At 38.8% G+C, this 19,917-nt stretch overlaps 1 protein-coding gene across 2 annotated transcripts in view; it reads left to right on the top strand.

Moving 5' to 3' along the window:
* The window catches only part of LOC148185460 (uncharacterized), a 171,561-nt gene that overhangs the window by 68,945 nt on the left and 82,699 nt on the right, over window positions 1-19,917 (top strand). Inside the window, exon 3 of one of the 2 annotated variants that reach the window (XM_088074356.1) lies at window positions 19,373-19,457. The gene's annotated coding sequence lies outside the window, so the exon portion shown is untranslated. Of the gene's footprint in view, window positions 1-19,042; window positions 19,458-19,917 lie in introns of those variants that run through there. The other variant, XM_088074357.1, reaches the window with a different exon arrangement.

Here is a 19,917-nt window from a genome sequence, read left to right as displayed (position 1 = left end):
GATATTAAAGTTTGGGATTTCTGCATACAGTAGCCGGCGGCTGGCTTCTCATGTAGTATGTGTGTGGCATGTGCACATCACGGAGACACTTTGAGGACAGAGACAGACATGTCAATGACTACAAGGACGTAAATGATACAGGCTCGGGTGGACGGAGACACAGGGATGTTGTCAGAGAACGCTGCACTTGGCGAACTCACCGCAGACATTTTGAAACTGACTTAACCAAGAAGCTTTGCTACAAGCTGACTGGCTGTTGCAACAGGTAACATGCCTTTTTGTCTCAAGACAAGCCACTGGCAGCGTGCAACTTTTCCCATTTAATGTTCTTAAAAAGCTCAAGCAATATTTGGTCTTAAACAGGCTTAAGTTGCATAGACTTGCAGGTTTAAAACTGAGAAAAATAAATTATGTTGAAATTTTAGGTGTAAAAGAAAGAGTCCTGAATTCACATACATTGCAACATGAAATGCAACTTCAAGAATGAATGCACAAGCAAGTGCATGCACAAAAACAGCTCACGTGCACAAAAAATAGCACATGCACACATACTGTAAGCACACATGCTAATAACAGAGAGTACAAATGTGAGAGCGTGCACACAGACATCTCCATGAGTGAGCATCCCGCTCTGTCTCTGCGTCTCTCTTTATTTTACACACACGAACCAGCCTGTGCCTGCACACACACACGCACACACACACACAAAACACCGGTATCACTCCTTCAGCGCTCTGAATGATTTCGCTCTCAGCTGAGCCACATCACAGGCGAGGAAGGAGTGTGCCCCTCCATCAAAGAGCTCTTTAAATGAAATCATGTCCTCTGATGATTCAAAGCAAATATTTCCCTGGCACACTCCTACTGAATGTGCTCCTCTGAAGAGCAGGGCCTCCAAGTGAGCGAGGGCGCTACTTTTACGCTTTGAGCGACGCTCGGTGGGGGCGACGTGTAGGGGGCGTTGGGGGGGGTTGTTAACGGTGTGGAAATGAAAATGGATCTTGGCTGCTCGCACCCAATTTTTCAGGAGTGAAGCTGAGTCTGAATGTGGACCACACAGAAGTTTCCTCGCAGTTTGATAGATTCACGAAAAGATCCCGACTGAAAAAATAATGCTTTGTCATGTAAAGTGACACAAGGAAGAAAATTAGATTAGAAAAAGCAGATTTAGTGTCTTTCTAACATTCATTTACTGTTTGCTGAAAGACATTGACATGATACTTTCCTGCAAACCGTTTCATTTTAAAATGCCGTAGTTCAGATTACATGTGTATGAGCTGAGTTTCTCATCAGAGGAAGAGGGGGATGACGGTAGATTACCTGAGTCCGAGCTGAGATGTTTTGAGTGTGTAAAAATCAGGTCAAGTTTTGTTTTCTTCGCAGGTGTCACAAGATGAGAGGGATAATCTGGCACATTGACATTAAGAGAGAAAACAGCCACAAAATACACTCAATTCAAGGAAGGGAGGAAAAGGAGAAAAATGGTTATGATTTAATTTAAAGGCTTACATAAATGAAAAGGTTTAAAGTGCAGTGTGTGCATGAATTAAGTTAAATCTCTGTTTAGGAGCATAAAACATTTAAAATTCAAATTTGAGGTACTTGTTTTGTGGAGAAACTGTCGCTGTTTAATGACACATCGTGACATTTCCAACGTGTGTTTGTGTCGACAGCAACAGCGTGTTTTCGGGGTGATGTCAGCACATTTCCAGTGTTATTTGTCATGGCAACAGCCAGGTATTTTTAAGGACACATTGTCACTTTCTAACTGTGATGACAACCTTATCTTTTTTTAGCAACATTGGCATATTTCAAGTGTTTGTGACGACAAAAAATGTATTTTTTAAAGCTTTATTGGCACATTTTCAGCTGTTTGTGACGACAAAAAAATGGTATTTTTTTACGCGACATTGATGTATTTCCAGCTGTGTTTGTGTCGACAGCTGGGTATTTTTGGAGCAATGTCAGCACATTACTCGTATTATTTATCATGGCAACAATCGGGTATTTTTAAGGCGGCATTGTCACTTGTTTGTGATGACAACCAGGTATTTTTTAAAGCAGAATCAGTGTTTGTGACAACAAAAAACTGGTATTTTTAAGGTTTTGTGGCACCTTTTGAGCTGTTTGTGGCAGCAACAACGGTGTATTTTTCAAGGCAATGTCGGTACTTTTTTAGTGGTATTTGTAGCACAACTGCATATTTTTGAGACATAATGTGTACATATCTAGCAGTGTTGTTGTGACAACTGATGGATGTGCTTTAGTTTGTGGGAAACCCATCCATATTTTTAATATTTCACAGTATGTGTCAGATTTTAAAGGAGCTACGAGGATTGTTTTGATTATGTTCATCTACAGTCGACATCTAGATTAAAACAGAGCTAAATGTTGGTTTGTCTTTTTGAGATATTTTGGTCATTTAGCAGGATGCAGCAGGATAAAGGACACATTTTAATTTGATTTTTAAACTATGTGTAAATCTTGAAAAAACAACACTCACCTGGTATTCTGACTTGGACTGAGGTGTTGGAACTGAGCAGCTTACATAGTGAACTTGATTTTTGCACAGTTGAGTGTGCAGATATGTTTTTTTTTCACTGTTACACTAGGTCTAAAATGACTAATAAATCTACCTTGCACCTTATATAACAGTTAAAACAGGTCAGTTTTATGTAAGTTTAATATCTTTTAACTTAAACATCCAGAAGTCTTTTGACCTGCAGATCACCACGTCAGCGCTTCGTTTTTCACTGAAAACTTGAACATTTTTGCTGAACAGCAACACCAGCAATAAAAGCCACCATCATGCTCGCCCCGTTTTTTTTCATTTCTGTGGATTCTTGAGGTTCAACCCACTCCTGCGTCAACAGCAAACCCAAGTGTCACATCATTTCCATCAGCTGAGTCTGTTGTGACACTTCTCGTTCCCAATTTGCGACAAAACGCTGCAACACTGCCTTCTCCATCAATGTACCAACCTGCTAATAATTTCATTTTCTGCTCGGATATGTCCAAATTGAATTAATCCAGTGTCGAGGTGCAGTATCCACCTTACACCTCACTTCCTCTCCCCCCTCCTTCCTTTATCGCCTTCCTCCTCTCAGCAACAGATTGTAAAATCTGTTGACAGCCATGACAGGCGCGCTAAGAAAGCGGAGTTCATTATCGAAGTCATCGCCTGGTCCTTAAAGGTTATTCACTCCCCTTCTCTGAGACAGAGCCCTGTCCTCAGACTGACACGTTAATGGTTAATGTTGCACGCCATACCGTGGAGAAGAGGGGAGTTTTAGAGGGGGACGGGGAGGGAGCGCGCTTGCAAAAGATGCGGTGTGAAATAATTCCGGACATGTTTGGGAAATCTTGTTGCCTAATGACACCAGCAGGAGAGGAGGGGACGGGAGTGGATAGATAGCATCGGATGCCTCCTGTCAGATGTGTCACTCACGCCTTTATGTGTCCTACGATTGGATTTTCCTTTTAACCAGCACATGCACAGGACATACAAGGGTAAAAAAAGGAGAAAAGGTGCAAATCCACATCAAAAAATACCTCCTTTTCTTTGCGGAGGTGAAATTTGAGATACATAAAGGTGCTTTCAAGACCAGAGAAGGGGCTTCTGTTCGGGCAGTTTCTCCAACTTTCACATGCGAAAAGTGAGAGGACACTTAACTTCCTCATAATGAATGAACGCTGCACATCCACTTTAGAGGAACATCCTTTTCTCATTATATCGCAATAAATTCAACTGGATGTGGCCTATATTTAGTGCGCTCCTGATCTCGGCCCAGAGATATGCGCCTCCTAACTCATGATTCCTCCCTCGTCTTCGTTTTGGCACCGCATTACATTTGCCCTAAGACAAATCTTTTCCCTGAGCGAAAATGAGAATTCTTCGTCTCCAAATCATGGCATCAGACGGCGGGGGATGTTGGCTTATGCTGCAGATAAGCTTAGGTGAAAGAATGGACAGTTTGACTCACAGTTTTTTGGGGAGGGTTGGATTGGATACAAAGCAGCGTTTTGAGATGATTTCTGCGTGAGCGCAGCAGCTAAGATGTGACTGGCGAGGAAAGGGTGCTGAAAGTCAAAATGACAGCAATCCTGAGAACGAGACGCAGACAAACAAACTCTAGATGATAAAACCTGTTTTGCAACATCTTGTGCACACCTATGAGTTTTCAAGTTTACCTTCCTGTTCCAGATCAGATGGGATGTTCCTCAAACATTACAGCACAGCTGAATTAGCTCAGCCTCCCTCGGTCTTCTCAGGAAACCGGTGACATCCACGTCCTCCTCCACGCGAGGTTACCGCGACCTCATTTGATCCCATGCCATCGTTTTGCTTGTTACGTCCGGCTGGGCTGTCAGTATGCACAGAGTCCTTCAGGTGCTTGGTTTTCTCTTTGGAGGCCCAACGTACCTTTTTTTTTTTTTTTTAATAAAATCCAGACAATGTTTTTGCTTATTTATTTCCACATTTGAGTTTCTAGTAAGCACTTTTTTTGTAAAATCTGAATTTTGGACCATAGTTCCATTAAATAAAATGGAATTTATGTGCTCAGCACTTTTTGAAGTGTTTACATTGTGTTTGAATTCTTTCAGGATAATGCTGGCTTTAATTCAGCATAGACATCAACTAACAACAATCATCTCTGGGTAGACAACTGGCAGTCTCTTACAGTTATCTATTACAATTACAGATTTCTGTCATTTTCAGCAGCTACTGTAACGTTTCAACAAATTTAGTTAAATATAGTGGTCCGAGCTATCCGCTGCTCTGCTTATTTTATATATTTTTATGCTATATTTGAATTCTTGCTCTGCTTTACCTCACACACTAACCAGTGTCTGCAGAGGTAGACCAGAAACTTCAGTGTTTTGAAAAGTAAAATTACTTTTTTTTCATAGTCTGGTGGTTTAGATATTATGGTTCAGGTCTTATCAGAAAAGGCTGCCTGGAGATAAAGCTGTGAAATTATTCTAAATATAGCGTACATGTAAACTGATGTTGATTTTTTTTTTTTTACAGTATATGCCTAAAAACTAAAGTGAAAAGTTTTCTGGCCTTTAGCCTCCCAGCTTTCCACCAGTGTTGTTAGATGTATTTTGTTGAATTTAGTTTTGACTTCAGAGAATCAAATTTTAATGTCTTGACAACAAACAACAACTTATCATGAATGACAGATGATGCTGATATGTTGTTTATATTTTGCTGTTTTTTTGTCATTTGTAGATACTTTGTTGCTCTTAAATAACTGAGCCATAACATATGGAGAACAAAACCCAACGTCTGCAAAGAGTCATCACTTTAATTTTCATGCAACATGAAATTGTAATATTTTTTAATGTTAGACATTTAAAATATTATCAATTCAATTTTCATTCCACCCAAAATGTAACATCTGTTTGACATAAAGTGATTCTGTTCGACTCAAGACTTAAATCACCTCCCAAATGTAGTTTTTTTCTTATTTTAGACTAAGTAACTTCCTAAAACAGCTGATTATTCCTGTTTTTTAGATAATAATAAAAACAACAATAATAATGAAAAGGCAATATAACAACAGGAGGCCAAGCAGTTGAACCAAACATAAGCGAAACCAAACTAGGGTAGATTAAAATAAGATTAAAGAGGATAAAAAGAGCAAGATACAAAACCCAAAATGTCAATGTAAACATGTGTAAATAAGACCAAAAAACAAAATGACAAAATAAAATGAAGATGATATAAAATAAATAAAACATAAGTAAAAAGACAGAAACATAGATGAAAATAGTGCGTTTGTTGGGGACTGATGCACCTTTGAAGCTTTTGTGAGTTTTTACAGCAGCAGGACAGTGTGTGTGTGTGTGTGTGTGTGTGTGTGTGTGTGTGTGCTTGTTTAAATCAACATGAACTACAGTGTGTGTTCATAGTAATGACAGAGCATGTCGCCCAGTGCCACCAGTATGACTCATTAATGTGTTTTTGGACAACGCCGGCGCTCTATGGCTTTATCAGGCTGCGGATACACAAACACAGCACCACTGCTGCTTTCTCATGGGGCTTGTTCAGATCAAGAGGAATATAGAAAACGACCAGACTTATCCTTTAAATGAAAACAAATGTCTCTATAAAGTAAATTAAAACCAGTTACATTGGTTGTTTAACCTAATTTGAATCTGTGAGAGATCTACGGTTTCACTGCCAGTGACAGTTTGTGGATTTATGTTTTTCAGAGAAGAAAAAAGAAATCCCCCGAAAATGTAACACTTTCCAGGGTGGAAACTCCTCTAAAACAGCATCAGGACCATTATGAGGCTAATGAACTTCTTTTATGGTGAGGAACTCTTTAAATCAGGGTGAGGCGGGATTCACTGCACATTTTACACACTGACACTGATGACGTTCACTTAATCACCTCCATGGCATCGGCGGCGAACATCGCTCGACGGCAAATATTTGATTCTGATTAGAAAAGAGGAGAAAATGTCCCTGCTGAGACTCAAAAACAGTCCTCACATATGCAGAAGACCAAAACAATATTCGGTTCCCACAGCATTTATTCATCCTGTTATACATCACAAAGTTGTCATCAGCGTTTCCTCGATATAAATCTGTGCCAGGATCAGAGAGGAGAGGAGGAGGAGAGGCTTAGAAGCAGAGCGCTCTTAAATCTAACAAAATCTAACACTTGAATCGTGGTCGTTTTGGCAGCCTGGGGGCACAGCGGCGGGCTCCAGGCGTCAAGGCGCCACCTCAAATTCTCTGCTGTGGTCGGGTGCAGTCTCTCCCCACATGGCACTCATTTCTGGCCGCGGAGCTCCAGCGTGAGAGCCTTCCTCCTTTCCAGCGGTAAGGAGATGCCTGAACAATTACGTTGGTAATTAGGGGAGGGTGGATCTCCGCTCTGGCACGGCCGAACTGAACGAGGGCCCACGCCAGTGATCAAATGACGTACATTTTCAGAGCTGCGAGGACAGGGATGAAATGAATAATTTACAGCTGGGGCAGAATTTGTGTTAACTGCAGCACACTTCTGTAGAATTGCTGGGGAAAAGCAGACCAAACAACTTGAAAGGAGGCAGAAGAAAAGAATAGCGCGGCGCCAAAGATCATCAAAAGCCGAGATAGAAGTGACACGACTCACACCCACTCCCATTGTGGCGTTCAAAAAGATTTTTGTCTTTGCTCGGCTCTTTTTTTTTCTTTTTCTTTTTTCTTTTATTTGTTTCTTATTTGGGGAGGCAATATCTTGTCATTAAAGCAATTTTTTCTGTGGCTGAAGCGTCGGCGTCGGGCAGACAAAAAGCTTTGGTGATAAGCTAGCTTAAATGACAGATTGCGTCTTTATTGTGCACGTTTCATTATTAGCTCGTATTTTCCCCTGCGAGTTGCATGAGGAGGTCGCAAAGCGTGAACCAGACTGGCTGAAGGCCTTTCATGCTGCAGAAATGAGATTTTGTTGACCTCCCCACTGCAAAAAAGACAAAATCAGAGACAATCTCTTGATTTAAACACTTCCTGTTTCCCATATCTCGCCTCTGTACATGCTGTTATTCTCTCACGGACATGAAATATCTGTCAAGTTTTCATCGAGGTGCAGATTATTGAACGCTTTGAAACCTGGATCAGCATCACTTTTCTTGTGCTGCATTCAGACGCATTCACGTGCTGAAACATTATTTATTTAAAATTATGAATTATGAATTATTATTAATTATTATTTAAAAAATGTATAGAGTAAAGAGAATATATATATATAATTTAGTTACATATTTGAAAGTTGGTTACAGAATTATTACAGTTTTAACATTTTTTGCAGGTCATTTCCTTGATTTTTTTTTTTTTACTTTGTTTTTTAAATAATTCTATAAAAAGTATTTTAGAGAATTTTTATCATCATTATTTTTGAGCACTTGGTGTTATTAATGTTTTATTTAGTTTGTTTTTTGTTAGTTTGATTATTCTTTATTGTTATTTTCTCTGTTTTGTTTTTCTCATTTTTAGGGTTTTTTTTGTCCGAATTTTGCCATTCCCTCCTAAGTTAAGCATTGTTTTTTTTCACATATTTTTAAAATAAATCTAGCCAGTTTGCTCGGGTTTCAAAGGGTTAATGTATTTATTAAATAACTCGATTTGGAAAATAAGTTTTTTAAAAGCAAGAGAAAAATGTCCCAAAATTATTTATTATTTATTTAGTTATCTATTGTTATTATTTTTTAAAAAAAAATACATTTTTTAGGTAATTTCCTTATTTTGTTGGTGTAATTGTTTTACTTTTACATTACATTGTTTTTTTCTTTTAATTTTTACAATTTGTTTTGCTCATTTGTGGGTCATTAAGTTGCTCATATCTTTCTTCACGTGATTTTTTGAAAGAAATTAATCCAATTTGCTCAGGTTTCAAAGAGTTAACGCATCATCGGCCCATTATACCGCTCTGAGTGATGTGATGTTAAATATAATGAAATTGTCTGATGTTTGCTTGCAGATTAAGGAAGTTTCTTTGTTCCAATTGGCTTCTAATCTGCCTCAAATTCACGCACCGAAACAAAATCCCTCTGCAGCTTTTCTGTTTATTTCTCCTCCTGCCACTTCCACTTACTTTTAATGCAACATTCACTTGTAATGGATCTCGAGGCTTATTCTCGTGTTGCTTCCCGGACAGAGAGTGTCAGCTAAATGCCTGCAATGCAAATGCAAAATGAAACAATTTTGCTCCCTTTTCACCCCTCGTCTCTTTGATCCCCTTCATAACTTAGGAGACGTGCAACTTTGATCTTGACCCATTTCCTCCTTAACAGCTTCTTTGTGAGCGTTCGTGCTGCCGCGGCCAAGACGTGTCACCATGCAGACATTTACAGCCATTTCAGAAATTCACTGGACAATGCGATGTGCGTTGCGTGACCGTGGAAGCCACGAAGTGCCCAATTATTTTGGCCCTCGCTCGCGGTTTCACCTCAAATAAACAAGACACTGATGCCCGTCCTGCATTAGAGCGATGTTCCTCTAATGCCTCCTTTGTCAAACCTCAAATTTATGTGCTTTGGTTGACAGAATAAGAGGTGATTTCTCTGATAACACGGCGTTCTCTTGTAACCCTGAGCTCACTGAGGTTTCACTTCATGATTATTTTTGACATTTGAAGCATCGCTGACCTAAAAAAGATCTCTTTAAACACCTGCAGTGTGGCACCTGTGACCTGCAGTGTGTCACCCTTGGCAGACGTCTTTTTATTTTTCCTCTTTGAGCAGATGAAGAGGGAATTGTGGCCTATTTCTTTGGAGAATAACCTCTTTATTTGCAATTAATCCACACTCCTCTGAGCTCTGCCTTCAATTTAGTCGAAGAAGACATAGAAGGCTATAGTTACTTAACCTCCGGGCCTTTGAAAAAAAAGTCACAGACACATGAACTCAACCTAGATTTTTTTTTTTTGACATCGCCGTGTTGCAGAGGAGAGCAATTTTCCAAGTTCGAGGTAATAAAATGGCACAATTAAGCCATTTATGTGATTCCATAAAGTGACGTCTTCCCTAATGAATCTGTTGACGTGCGGATATTTAAAACAGAAACTGGGAAACTGCACAAGTTATATTTACAATTCCACATCGTGCAGATTGATCACACTTAAAGCAGTGCAGCTTAGGTGTGTGCAGAGTGTGACTGCACCTTGTTAAAGCCAAAAAAATGTGAGAATTTCATATAAGTTGCTGCAATTAATCTTGAAATGACAGCAGCAGCAATCAGTCAGTCCATCAACTTGATTTGTATCACCGCTTCTATACAGGTTAGTGCCTTTTTAAGTGCTGTGTAGGTGACTGACAAGCAAATTGATTAATGACAGAGCATTTTGAGAATGGGAGGCTAATGCACGTAAACAGCTGAGATGAGAGAGTGATGAAAAAATAAATAAATAAAATGAAAAAACACACCCATGATACAGGGTTTACGAGAGCCCGGGTTGCATTACTGGCTGGATCGCATTACAGCTTTTGCATGCATATAAATGTGGTCAGCGCCTCCAGACCATGAGACAAATCATTTTCTCTCTGCACAATGAATTATTAGTTGTAGTTCTTGCATAAAAGTGAAAATCTCCTCTTTTTTGCTGCTGGTTTACTTCATTTTTCTTACACTTTGTGTCTAAACATCCTTCTTACAAAAACAAGGCATAAACTCTAGCATGCATTATACAGCTTTTTTCCCCCTGGACAAAAAAAGCCCACAAAAAAAACATCTGGCTTTGTATTTAATGAGAAAAGTTACAATCATCATTTTCTCCCGGGACAAACGACTCCGCATTGGTCACAGGTATTTATCAGCTCCAACTCTGATTGGCTTTGATCGACAGTAATGGAAATATGACACCCGGGTGGACATGCTAACGCCCCGGCCCCAATACCCACAAAGCGTGACAGCTATGTCACTGAACTGCTGCGGCGTGTGCTGTTTTCTAACAGACTGCTGCAGAGCTACTTGCTGCAAGACAAATAATATCACAATAATTTTAGGCTATATTGCAATATACAATTCATGTCTCATGAACTTAACTATAAAAATGAGCTGCAATAACAAATAAAGTAGCTACTTCTATAAAAAAAAAGTTTAATAAACTACTGTTATAATAACATTTAATAAAATAATGCTGTTATGTCAAATAAAGTAAAGTTAAATAACAGAAACATGAGTAGCTTTTATTTTCAAACAGGAAGAGCTGAGGTAGAAAGAAATGTTTGTGTTTTTCATGTCTGTGACAGGTTAAGGTTGTAGTGATGTTCTGCAGCTGAGCAGCAGCTGAGAGGCGCTGCTCACGTGGGCTCTGTGGCTGCTCTAACCTGCAAACATTTTAACACACAAAAACAAAACAAGGAGTTCTGTGGCTCAAACATCGTTCCAAATTTAATCGGCACAAAGTCTGAAAGAGAGACTGAATATGTAATAGAAAAATAAATCAAAGTAACTACCATAACATTTTCATTGGCCTCCATGCTGTTTTCTACCATTTGCCAAAATAAATCTATATATATAGAAAGGCATGCCCGTCTGCTGCAGAGACGTGTACACAGCTCTGGTCTATTGCCAATAGAAAAGGAGTCTATCAATCACATCATGCAAGTTTTCCCACTTTTTAAAAAAAAACTGCATACTCATGCTTGGTTTGGTGGACAAAGGTTTGTTTTTTTTTTGTCATTATGCATACAAAAGCCAATCCATATAACAATCCTGCACCGTCTCTGACTTCAGTTTAAAGAGATCTAGATAAAGAACGAAGGTGGTATGATTTTATTAACGTTTTTGGCAGTTTAATCCCAAATCAGGCCAAGTGTTTTTGGACCCGCTGCGAGAACATTTAAACATTATAGAACAGTGATTATGTGTTCTGTATGTATTACTGATCTCACATCCTATAATAATAATAATAAATTAGGAAAAGTAGCTTTAAGTGGAGGGCGTTCCTGTCAGTCCTGTGTGATGCGATCATCCCAGAGTGTTTATGTGCATGTGTGTGCGGCAGTGAGTGTGTGTGTATGTGTTTGTGTGTGTTAGTGTATTGGAAGAACGCCTTCCCCTGGAGATATTCAAATTCCTGTGAGAGTGCAGTAGACTGATGGGTGGTGATGACAGTTTAAACAATCCGGGCTGTTCTCCAAATTGATTAACATCAGTCTCGTGTGTGTGTGTGTGTGTGTGTGTGTGTGTGTGTGTGTTGGTGTTGGGGGGTGGAGTAATATAAACAGCTACTGAAGTAATAAACCACCAATTGTACTTCAGTGCGGCGATAATTACAATAACCTATAAATTGAATTTAATTGACTTGCTTAAAAAAATGCGGCTGATTGGACACAGTCTGCAGCCTCGTGGAAATGTGCTGGACGGAGAGATGGCGGTAAGAAGTTACACAGCTTCAGGCAAAACAAACACTTTTTTTTTTCAGGAATAAACACACTGTTTTCATATAATCTGTGAGAGACCAGTGTGCTGCTTTTGGCATATAATCACAAAAATGAAATCATGTGCACTTTCCAAGCCTGCGAAGATAAACGAGGCAGTTTTCCTCTCGGATTCCTTGAAGAAACCTCGCGTATGCATCTCACTTTGCCACATTTTCTGCTGCCCCCCCTCCCTTTTTTTACCTCAGAAATTCCACTAAAATATTCAGGAGCATCTCCAGTCGCCATATTTTCACTTTTATTGTGCATGATATAAAGAGGAGCAATTATTTGATTTCAGAGTTATGAAAACATGTATGTTATGAGAAAACAAGCAAGTTAAACTTTAATTGGTGCCATTTTTCATGATGCTGGCAAGGTACTTACCTCTTTGGCACCTTTTTTCCCCTCATAAAATTACACATTCATATTCCTGAATGGAGATGGAAATTTCATTTTGCTTTATTCTGCCATAATTGGGATGCATGGTGTGTACCTGCAAACTGGAAGACGTTCCATAAACATCCCCAACTCGTTTATTTGATTCGAATGCAACTTTATTGCTTTCAGAAACAGCGCTCATAATGCAGAAAAATCCTTTTAATTAATACAGTAAATTCTGGAGCTAAAACAAACGTAAGAAGATATAATGCAGGCAGAATGCGCTGTGGCAGTGATACTCAACTTATAGCCCGTGGGCCAAATCTGTACCCCAGCCCTCCAACAATTTCTGATTCACAATAAAAGTAGAGTGATTCACACCAGGAACGGTTTTGCACTTTTAAACTGCCAGATTGCATAAAACAGCATTAAAATAGAGCTTATTTATTTAAGAAAAGACCTAAAACCCTAATGTCCTAAAATCCTAGAAATATCTTTTACTCCTAGAAACATCCCAGAGTCCTCGAAATGTCCCAAAGTCTCAGAAACGTCTTTAAATCATAGAAACATCCTAAAATCCTAGAAGTGTCCTGACATCTTAGAAATGTCTTAAAATCCTAGAAATGTCCTGAAATTCAAGAAACAAACTAAGATCCTAAAAATTTCCTATAATCCTAGAAATTTTGGCAAAATCCTAGAAACATCCTCAAGGTCTAGAAATGTCCTGAAGTCATAGAAATGTCTTAAAATCCTAAATTTGTCCTAAAATCCTTGAAACATTCTCAAATCCTAGAAATGTAATAAATTCTTAAAAAATTTCCTTAAATCCCTGAAACATCCTAACATCCTAGAAATGTCTTGAAATCCTTGAAACATGTAAAGGGCTGCTGAATCGGTCTCTAGCCTCCTTACATTTTACAAAAGTGTCCCCCAAGCAAAGAGTGTCCCTGTCCTGTTCATGTGCTGCCAATAAGAAGACATAAACAGAATATAAACACACGGTTCGTCTGGTAGCTATCATATTTCAGATGTCTGTTTGGTTTTTGGTGAAAGACAATCTTTGGCTCATCGTCATGCCTGTATCATTACAGTGGGAGGCAGTTTGCAGAGGTTTTGTCTTCCTCCCAAAACGAGTCAACTGTAAGACCAAATCCAGTCACATCGAAAGCGAGAAATCGAGATAGAAACCAGAGCAAATCAACCCGCACTCAAGACCAAATTTGGCAATACATGTTTCCCACTGGAGAATTAATGCTTGAGTTAAATTAGGGATAAAGCTCATTTGTCTGTGTTGTCGCAACAAACTCTTTCTCAACACTGTATTGAACTGTCATGGCAATAATTTGGGAGAAACTGCTGCGGGATCCATGAATCAAACTTTATTGATGCTTTGAAGGCGCTAATAACACACTAGAGTTGATTAGATGTCCAATTTATTGACCTCGGAATTCAGATAAATACATTCTTCAAGTACCACAATGGATGACGCAGTTTGGAAGACAATCATTTGTATAGAGCCCCTTCAGCCTCGACGATAATTAATTCAGCATCAAATGAATCATTGCATCGCATTTGTAATAGATGTTGTCACAACAGCCCTAAATATTTACCCAAGACAAGACAGTACAGACAGTGAATTAAGATTCAATCACAATTTACTCTGAAGTGTGGTGACACTAATAGAAAACATTTTGTATATCAAATTCATCTTTTTCAATATATGGATCTCAAAGTAATCTGAAAATAACTAGTTTTTATGATTACTCTGGTTTGGTGATAGCTGTGGCCGGAGGGATGTGATTTTTCGGTTGTCTTTCCATCCCATTCTCGTGAACACAATATTTCAACAACACATTGAGGGACGTTTTTCATATTTGGCACAAACGTCCACTTGAACTGAGGAATTACATTTTGATGATCAAAGGTCAAGGTCACTGTGACCTTATTTGTCTGTCTCGTTCTTGAGAGCAAGAGATCTCAAGGACACTTTGAGGGATTTTTTTTTATTCATATTTGTCACCAAAATCCTCTTGGACTCAACAATGAACTAATTAGATTTTTTGATGGTCGAAGGTCAAGGTCACTGTGGCCTTGCATCCACCTCATTCTTGTGAATTTGTTATCTCAAGAAAGGGTTGATAGATTTTTCTCACATTTGTACAAATGTCCACTTGAGGGCAGGAACGAAGTGGTTACAGTTTGGTGGTAAAGGTCAGTTACTTTGACTTTGGATCTGTCTTATTCTTTTTAATGTGAAATCCCAAGAACGCTTTTTGGGAATTTCTTTATATTTGGCACAAACGTCCACTCGTACTCAACTTTGAACTGCTTAGATTTTGGTCTTCAAAGGTCAAGGTCACACTGAGCATGTCATCTCCTTATTGTAAAAGTAATATCTCAAGAGCAGTTTGATGGAATTTCTTCAACTTTGGCACAAACGCCCTCTTGGACTCAGTGATGAACAGAGTAGTTTTTGGTGGTCAAAGGCTGAAGTCACTATGACCGTATATGTTTCATTCTCGTGAGCACAATATCTCAAGAATGCCTTGAGGGAATTTTGTTTTGCTTTCTTTTTTTCATATTTGGCACAAACATCCCCTTGGACTCATCGATGAACTGATTAGGTTTTGGTGGTCAAAGGTCACTGTTGCCTTGCATTCATCTTGTTCTTGTGAAAGTGATATCTCAAGAGCAACTTGATGAAATGTCTTCAACTTTGGCACAAACGTTCATTTGGACTCAGCAATGAACTGATCAGAATGTGTTGGTTGAAGGTTAAAAGTTACTTTGACCTCACAGAGTATGTTTTTGTCCATAACTCAAGAATTCATACACTAATTACGACAAAATTTCACACAAATGTCTAATTGAAAATATTGATGGAGTAATGGCATTTTATTTCCAAAAAGGTCAAAGTTTAACTTCACCGTGACATCATAATATTACATAAAAACACTTTTCTGTCCATTATTCAGTGTCATATCTCAGGAACAGAAGGGGAGACATTTGGTCAGATGCTGAATTGCTGACACTCATCTTGAAACTGTGCTGATTGTATAGATAGTCTGTGCTGCCGGGGAAAGATGTGTGTGGGTCCATGTTTTCACATATTGTGCATATTGACTGGTTTGCGGAGGCATACAACCGTGAGGTGCTAATTCTATATTTGACTATATTTGTTTCACAAACATGAAGAATTTAGTTATGGGAGAGCACAATTTGGTCGCCATCATCACAAGTTTGTTTTTTTTTTTTTATTCTGAGTGCCCTTACAGACGATTTCTATTTTATTTAGATGCAGTTTGTTTCTTTTTTAGAGAACATTTTAAGCCCAAAATAGCTCAACATATCTTTATGACAGCCGAGGAGATCTACTATTTAGTGGCTTGTCGAGTTTACCAAAATCATCCTATTTTAGAATCTGCTGGCATCAGCTTTAAATTCAGTTTCAGTACAAGCTGAAGGTTGTAAGAAGTTTTAAAGTAGCCTTCCTGAGAATCTGCTTCACACATGTTTGGTTTAGATTTTGAAATACTGCTATTCTGAGTCAAAACCTTCTTAAAGCAGATAAATGCTGAGCAACACAGAGAGCAGCGCTGATATGCTGTTCGAGAAACGAGTATCGGTGCATGCTGATGTATTTCCACTGAGAATTCCCTGAGAAGAGGTTTCATTCCTGCGGGAAACTCTGCAGCATTCCCGAGGGATTTATTGTGTGAAACGCGTCCGCTTCGTCCTGATGTTCCCCCCGGACTCCAACCAGGAAGTCAGTTTGTACACAGAGAGATACTGCTTGTTTGCGTGTGTTTAGGCATGCAAACACACACATGTGCAATCAATCACGCACATGCGACGAGGAGTGCATGCATGTCACATGCTCTCCAACATGGATGTGAGGAAATGCAGATGTTTTAAAAGAGAATGCAACAGATTTCTGTTATATTCATTAACTTCTGTTATTAACCCTTTAAAATTTGCAAGAATTCTGTCAGAAACAGGAAGAAGTTGGCAAAAATTACATGAAAATAACCTGAAAATTTGTGAAGCAAAGGAGAAAAGGAAAAAGAAGGTTAAAAACGAAATAGGAAATGAACTGGGAAAAGTGCTTAAAAATATAATAGTTTTGAAATATCATTTTAAATAGGTTGTCAAGATAATGACGATTATCCTTCCCGAGACATTTTTCTCTAGCTTTTTTTAAATACATTTTCCAAATCTACTTGCATGTCTTGCAATTTGTGAAACTTTTTTCTAATTGACTTTTTTCCATGTTTTTGAAAGAAATCATACCACTTTGGTATGATTTAACCCTTTGAAACCTTGACTGACATCACTTTTCTTGTCCTGTGTTCAGACTTCTTTCACAGGTATTTAAAGCCTTTAAACCTGGAGCAATTGGTTTGCTTTCTTCTTGAACACAAAGCTGTAAAAAGAAATGTGCAACTTGGAAAGAAATAATTACGTATTTAAAATTATGTTATGAAATTTTTATGAAATTACTATAATTTGTATTAAATTTTGTACATTTTTACAGTTTTTTTACTCATTTTTTTGGTGATTTTTTTCTTAAGTTGCTCATTGTGTTTTCCCTTTGTTTTTAAAAGTCAATTTGCTCAATTTTTAAAGGGTGAAACACTCGAAGGCAGCACAAGAAAAGTGATGTTGCTCCAGATTTCAAAGGGTTAAGTCTCTAAAAGACCGTTTTTCGACTTTCACGCGTCAGCTGTCATTTGTGTCTCAGGTGAAGCTTTACCTTTCAGAGTTCCTTTACTCTCACATATCTGTGTGGTCCGCTGTTGGCACTGATTATAAAACATTAAATCCGCTCTGTATTTGTGTTTTTAACAAAACCTTTTAACTTGCAGCTTTTTCTGCAAAGTGGCCCCAACAAACATGAGGTGTGTGACGCCTGCGTGTCACAAAATCGCCGTCTCCCCCTCCTGAGCAGCAAAGTAAACCATTTAGGGTAAAATATCTGTGTGCTCTTTCCTTTGATTAGCGACTCTTTGAAATGGTATAATGCTGTGATTATGTGAAAGGCTCGGCGAGCATGTGGTTGGAGCTGAATATTTTCTCTGGGACACAGGGGGAAATGAAGAAAATGGGAGAGAGAATGAGAGAGATAAAGTCAGGCGAGGAGAAGGAGGAGGACTATTACAAGAAGAGAGCAAGCCCTCTTTGTACAGACATTGCGACGCCAGATGGCTTCTTCTAATAAATATTCAACCTTAACTCAGTTCCCATGTAACTTCTCTTTCTCTCTGCCTCTCGTTTTTGTACGGCTGCCAGCACACCCACACGTTTCTGGGCCAGCGAAATGATTACAGTAAAGCAAACAAAAAGAAAAAAAGGAGGGGAGGCTGGGGGTGTTTGACAGAGGAAACGGGCCGACAGGGTCCTGTATACAGAGAGATAGGGTGGTAGTGTGTGCTGAAAGCTGGCGATTTTTTCTCTTTTGGGTGGGGGTCAATGTAGAGGAGGGAGAGAAAGAAGGTGGGAGAAGAGGCGAAGAGGGGGAAAAGTCCTCTGTGGTTGGAGTTGGTGTGATTGTTGGAGACGGAGCAGAGAAAGGGTCTGTTCTCAGGCCTGATTGTTTACCCAGTGGGGAGAAGCTTTTCCAACATCCTCTGAAGTGGCCTGCTTTGGAGAAAATCTTGCGCCGCGTCGTACGATAAGAGCGAGCATGAATTCCTTGGCGGTGATAAAAATGGGCGAACTCCTGCGTCACTGTCACGTTTGATTTTTGGGGTTGTATTTTAGGCATTCAGACGGCGCTCAGAGTGGCTCGCAAGTACGAGAGCAGCTCCCGAAGAGCCAAGATGGCTCTGAGAAAGGCTGCAGAAACATATGTGAACGCTTTAGGAGAAATAAAAAGTCACTTCTTATTTTTACAACTTGTAATATAAAAGGCATTAAGAAAACTCTTGACTTATTTTGAGCTCAGAAGTGCCTGTACCTACTTTGGCAAAACCACGAGAAAGCTGACAATAGATCTCTGTGCCCTTACAGCCTACTGTAGAGCTGTGGTTCCCAACTGGTCCTGCCACTGGGTCCAGATTTCTCCTTAGTCACCAGTTCAAGGTCCATTTATAAGAGAAATGACCTCATATTCTGTTTTATTTGACAAAATTTAAATGAGTGGACTTAAAAAACAATTAAAAAAAGCATGTTATGAGAATAAAGTGGAATTAATTAAACCAGGGGCGTCTCTGGGATTTGAGAACATTGGGTCGCCTCGACCTCTGTAGCAAAAAAATTTCAATAGAATAAAATTAATTATTTTATTAATTACTGGGATTTTTTTGGTCTTTTGTTTATGTTTTTTTGCTTTTGGCTATTTTTTTTTCCCAGAATGTTTTAAAACTTTTTGGAGATGTTTTTTCCTAAAAAAAAAGTTTTGTTGATTTTTTTTTTTTTTTTCCATTTTTGACAATGATATATTTTCTTTTTAAAAAATGTGATAATTTTTGCGATTTTTTTGCATTTTTACAGAATGTTTTTTTGCACACATTTTTTCTCCAAATTTTTATTCTTCTTATTTTTATTTTTATTCTTCCTATAAAAGTTTTGGTTATTTTTATGTTTTTTTTTTTGTTTTTGACAATGCTGTTTTTTCTTTTAAAAAATCGGGTGATTTTTAAAAATTGTTTTTTGCAGATTTCTTTTTTCTCTAAAAACTTTTGGGCAGTTTTTAAAAAAAACATGCCCTTCAAACCCGGAGACCCACTAAAATAACAAGAGCCAAAACCACACCATGTATCACAGCCAGAAACTGCAAAAACAGAAATTATCGTTGTATTTTCAAGTTTCCACTGGCCCATGAGCACATCGTGTGGGAAGAACGCTGGCTAAGAAAAATATTGGTATCTCTGAGAGGTCATCAGCATGTAAAAGTCGCAGCACTGTATATTTTATAAATGAAGCAGCTTGTTTCAGTGTTGTTAAAGTTTGTGCCGTAACTGCCGTTACTGGTGTGGGGCACTGCTGCCCCACATCAGTAACGTTAAAGTTATGTGTTTGAGGATTAACACCGTTGACGCTGACATCACTGACATTGCTGTTGTTCTGACAGGTTCTGCCAGCGGTCCTTCATGTTCGCACGCCTTCATGTGTGTGTTGTCCAGGGTGGAAATCGGTCTGTCTGATGCAACGTCCGGGTGAGTCCTCATGCATTTGGGTTTGATGTTGTTTGGGTTGTTTTCTCACACAAGTGCCAAAACAATACTTTTAAAATGGTCCTAAACGGTGCCTGAAATGATATGGCTACAACATCAAAGCTGAGTTAGACTTTGCTATAAATGTGTGCAGGAATTCCCCGTGTTTTAAGTGCTTGACTCTGTGAGTCACTGAAATGATGTGCAACCTCGCACTAAACTCCAGGCCCTTCACACATAGTATGTTTGTATGCAGTTATGATATCATATGCATTTATAAGTTGCTTGACTGTGCAAACAGCTCTCCAGCGTCCTTTAACATGCTGCAGCTGAATGCATTCCAAGTTTATTGCATAACTGATCAGTACTATCCCAAAATACATGTTTCACATTGTACTACTACATACAATATTTCTGTAATTTTGCTAAACTTTGCTTCGTTACTCCTTGGCCACAAACAACA

Source organism: Plectropomus leopardus, chromosome 24 (assembly GCF_026936395.1).
Source record: "Plectropomus leopardus strain MGB_pleo_1.0 chromosome 24, ASM2693639v1, whole genome shotgun sequence".
Taxonomy (NCBI): Eukaryota; Metazoa; Chordata; class Actinopteri; order Perciformes; family Serranidae; genus Plectropomus; species Plectropomus leopardus.
This window is presented reverse-complemented; position numbering and strand designations above follow the sequence as displayed.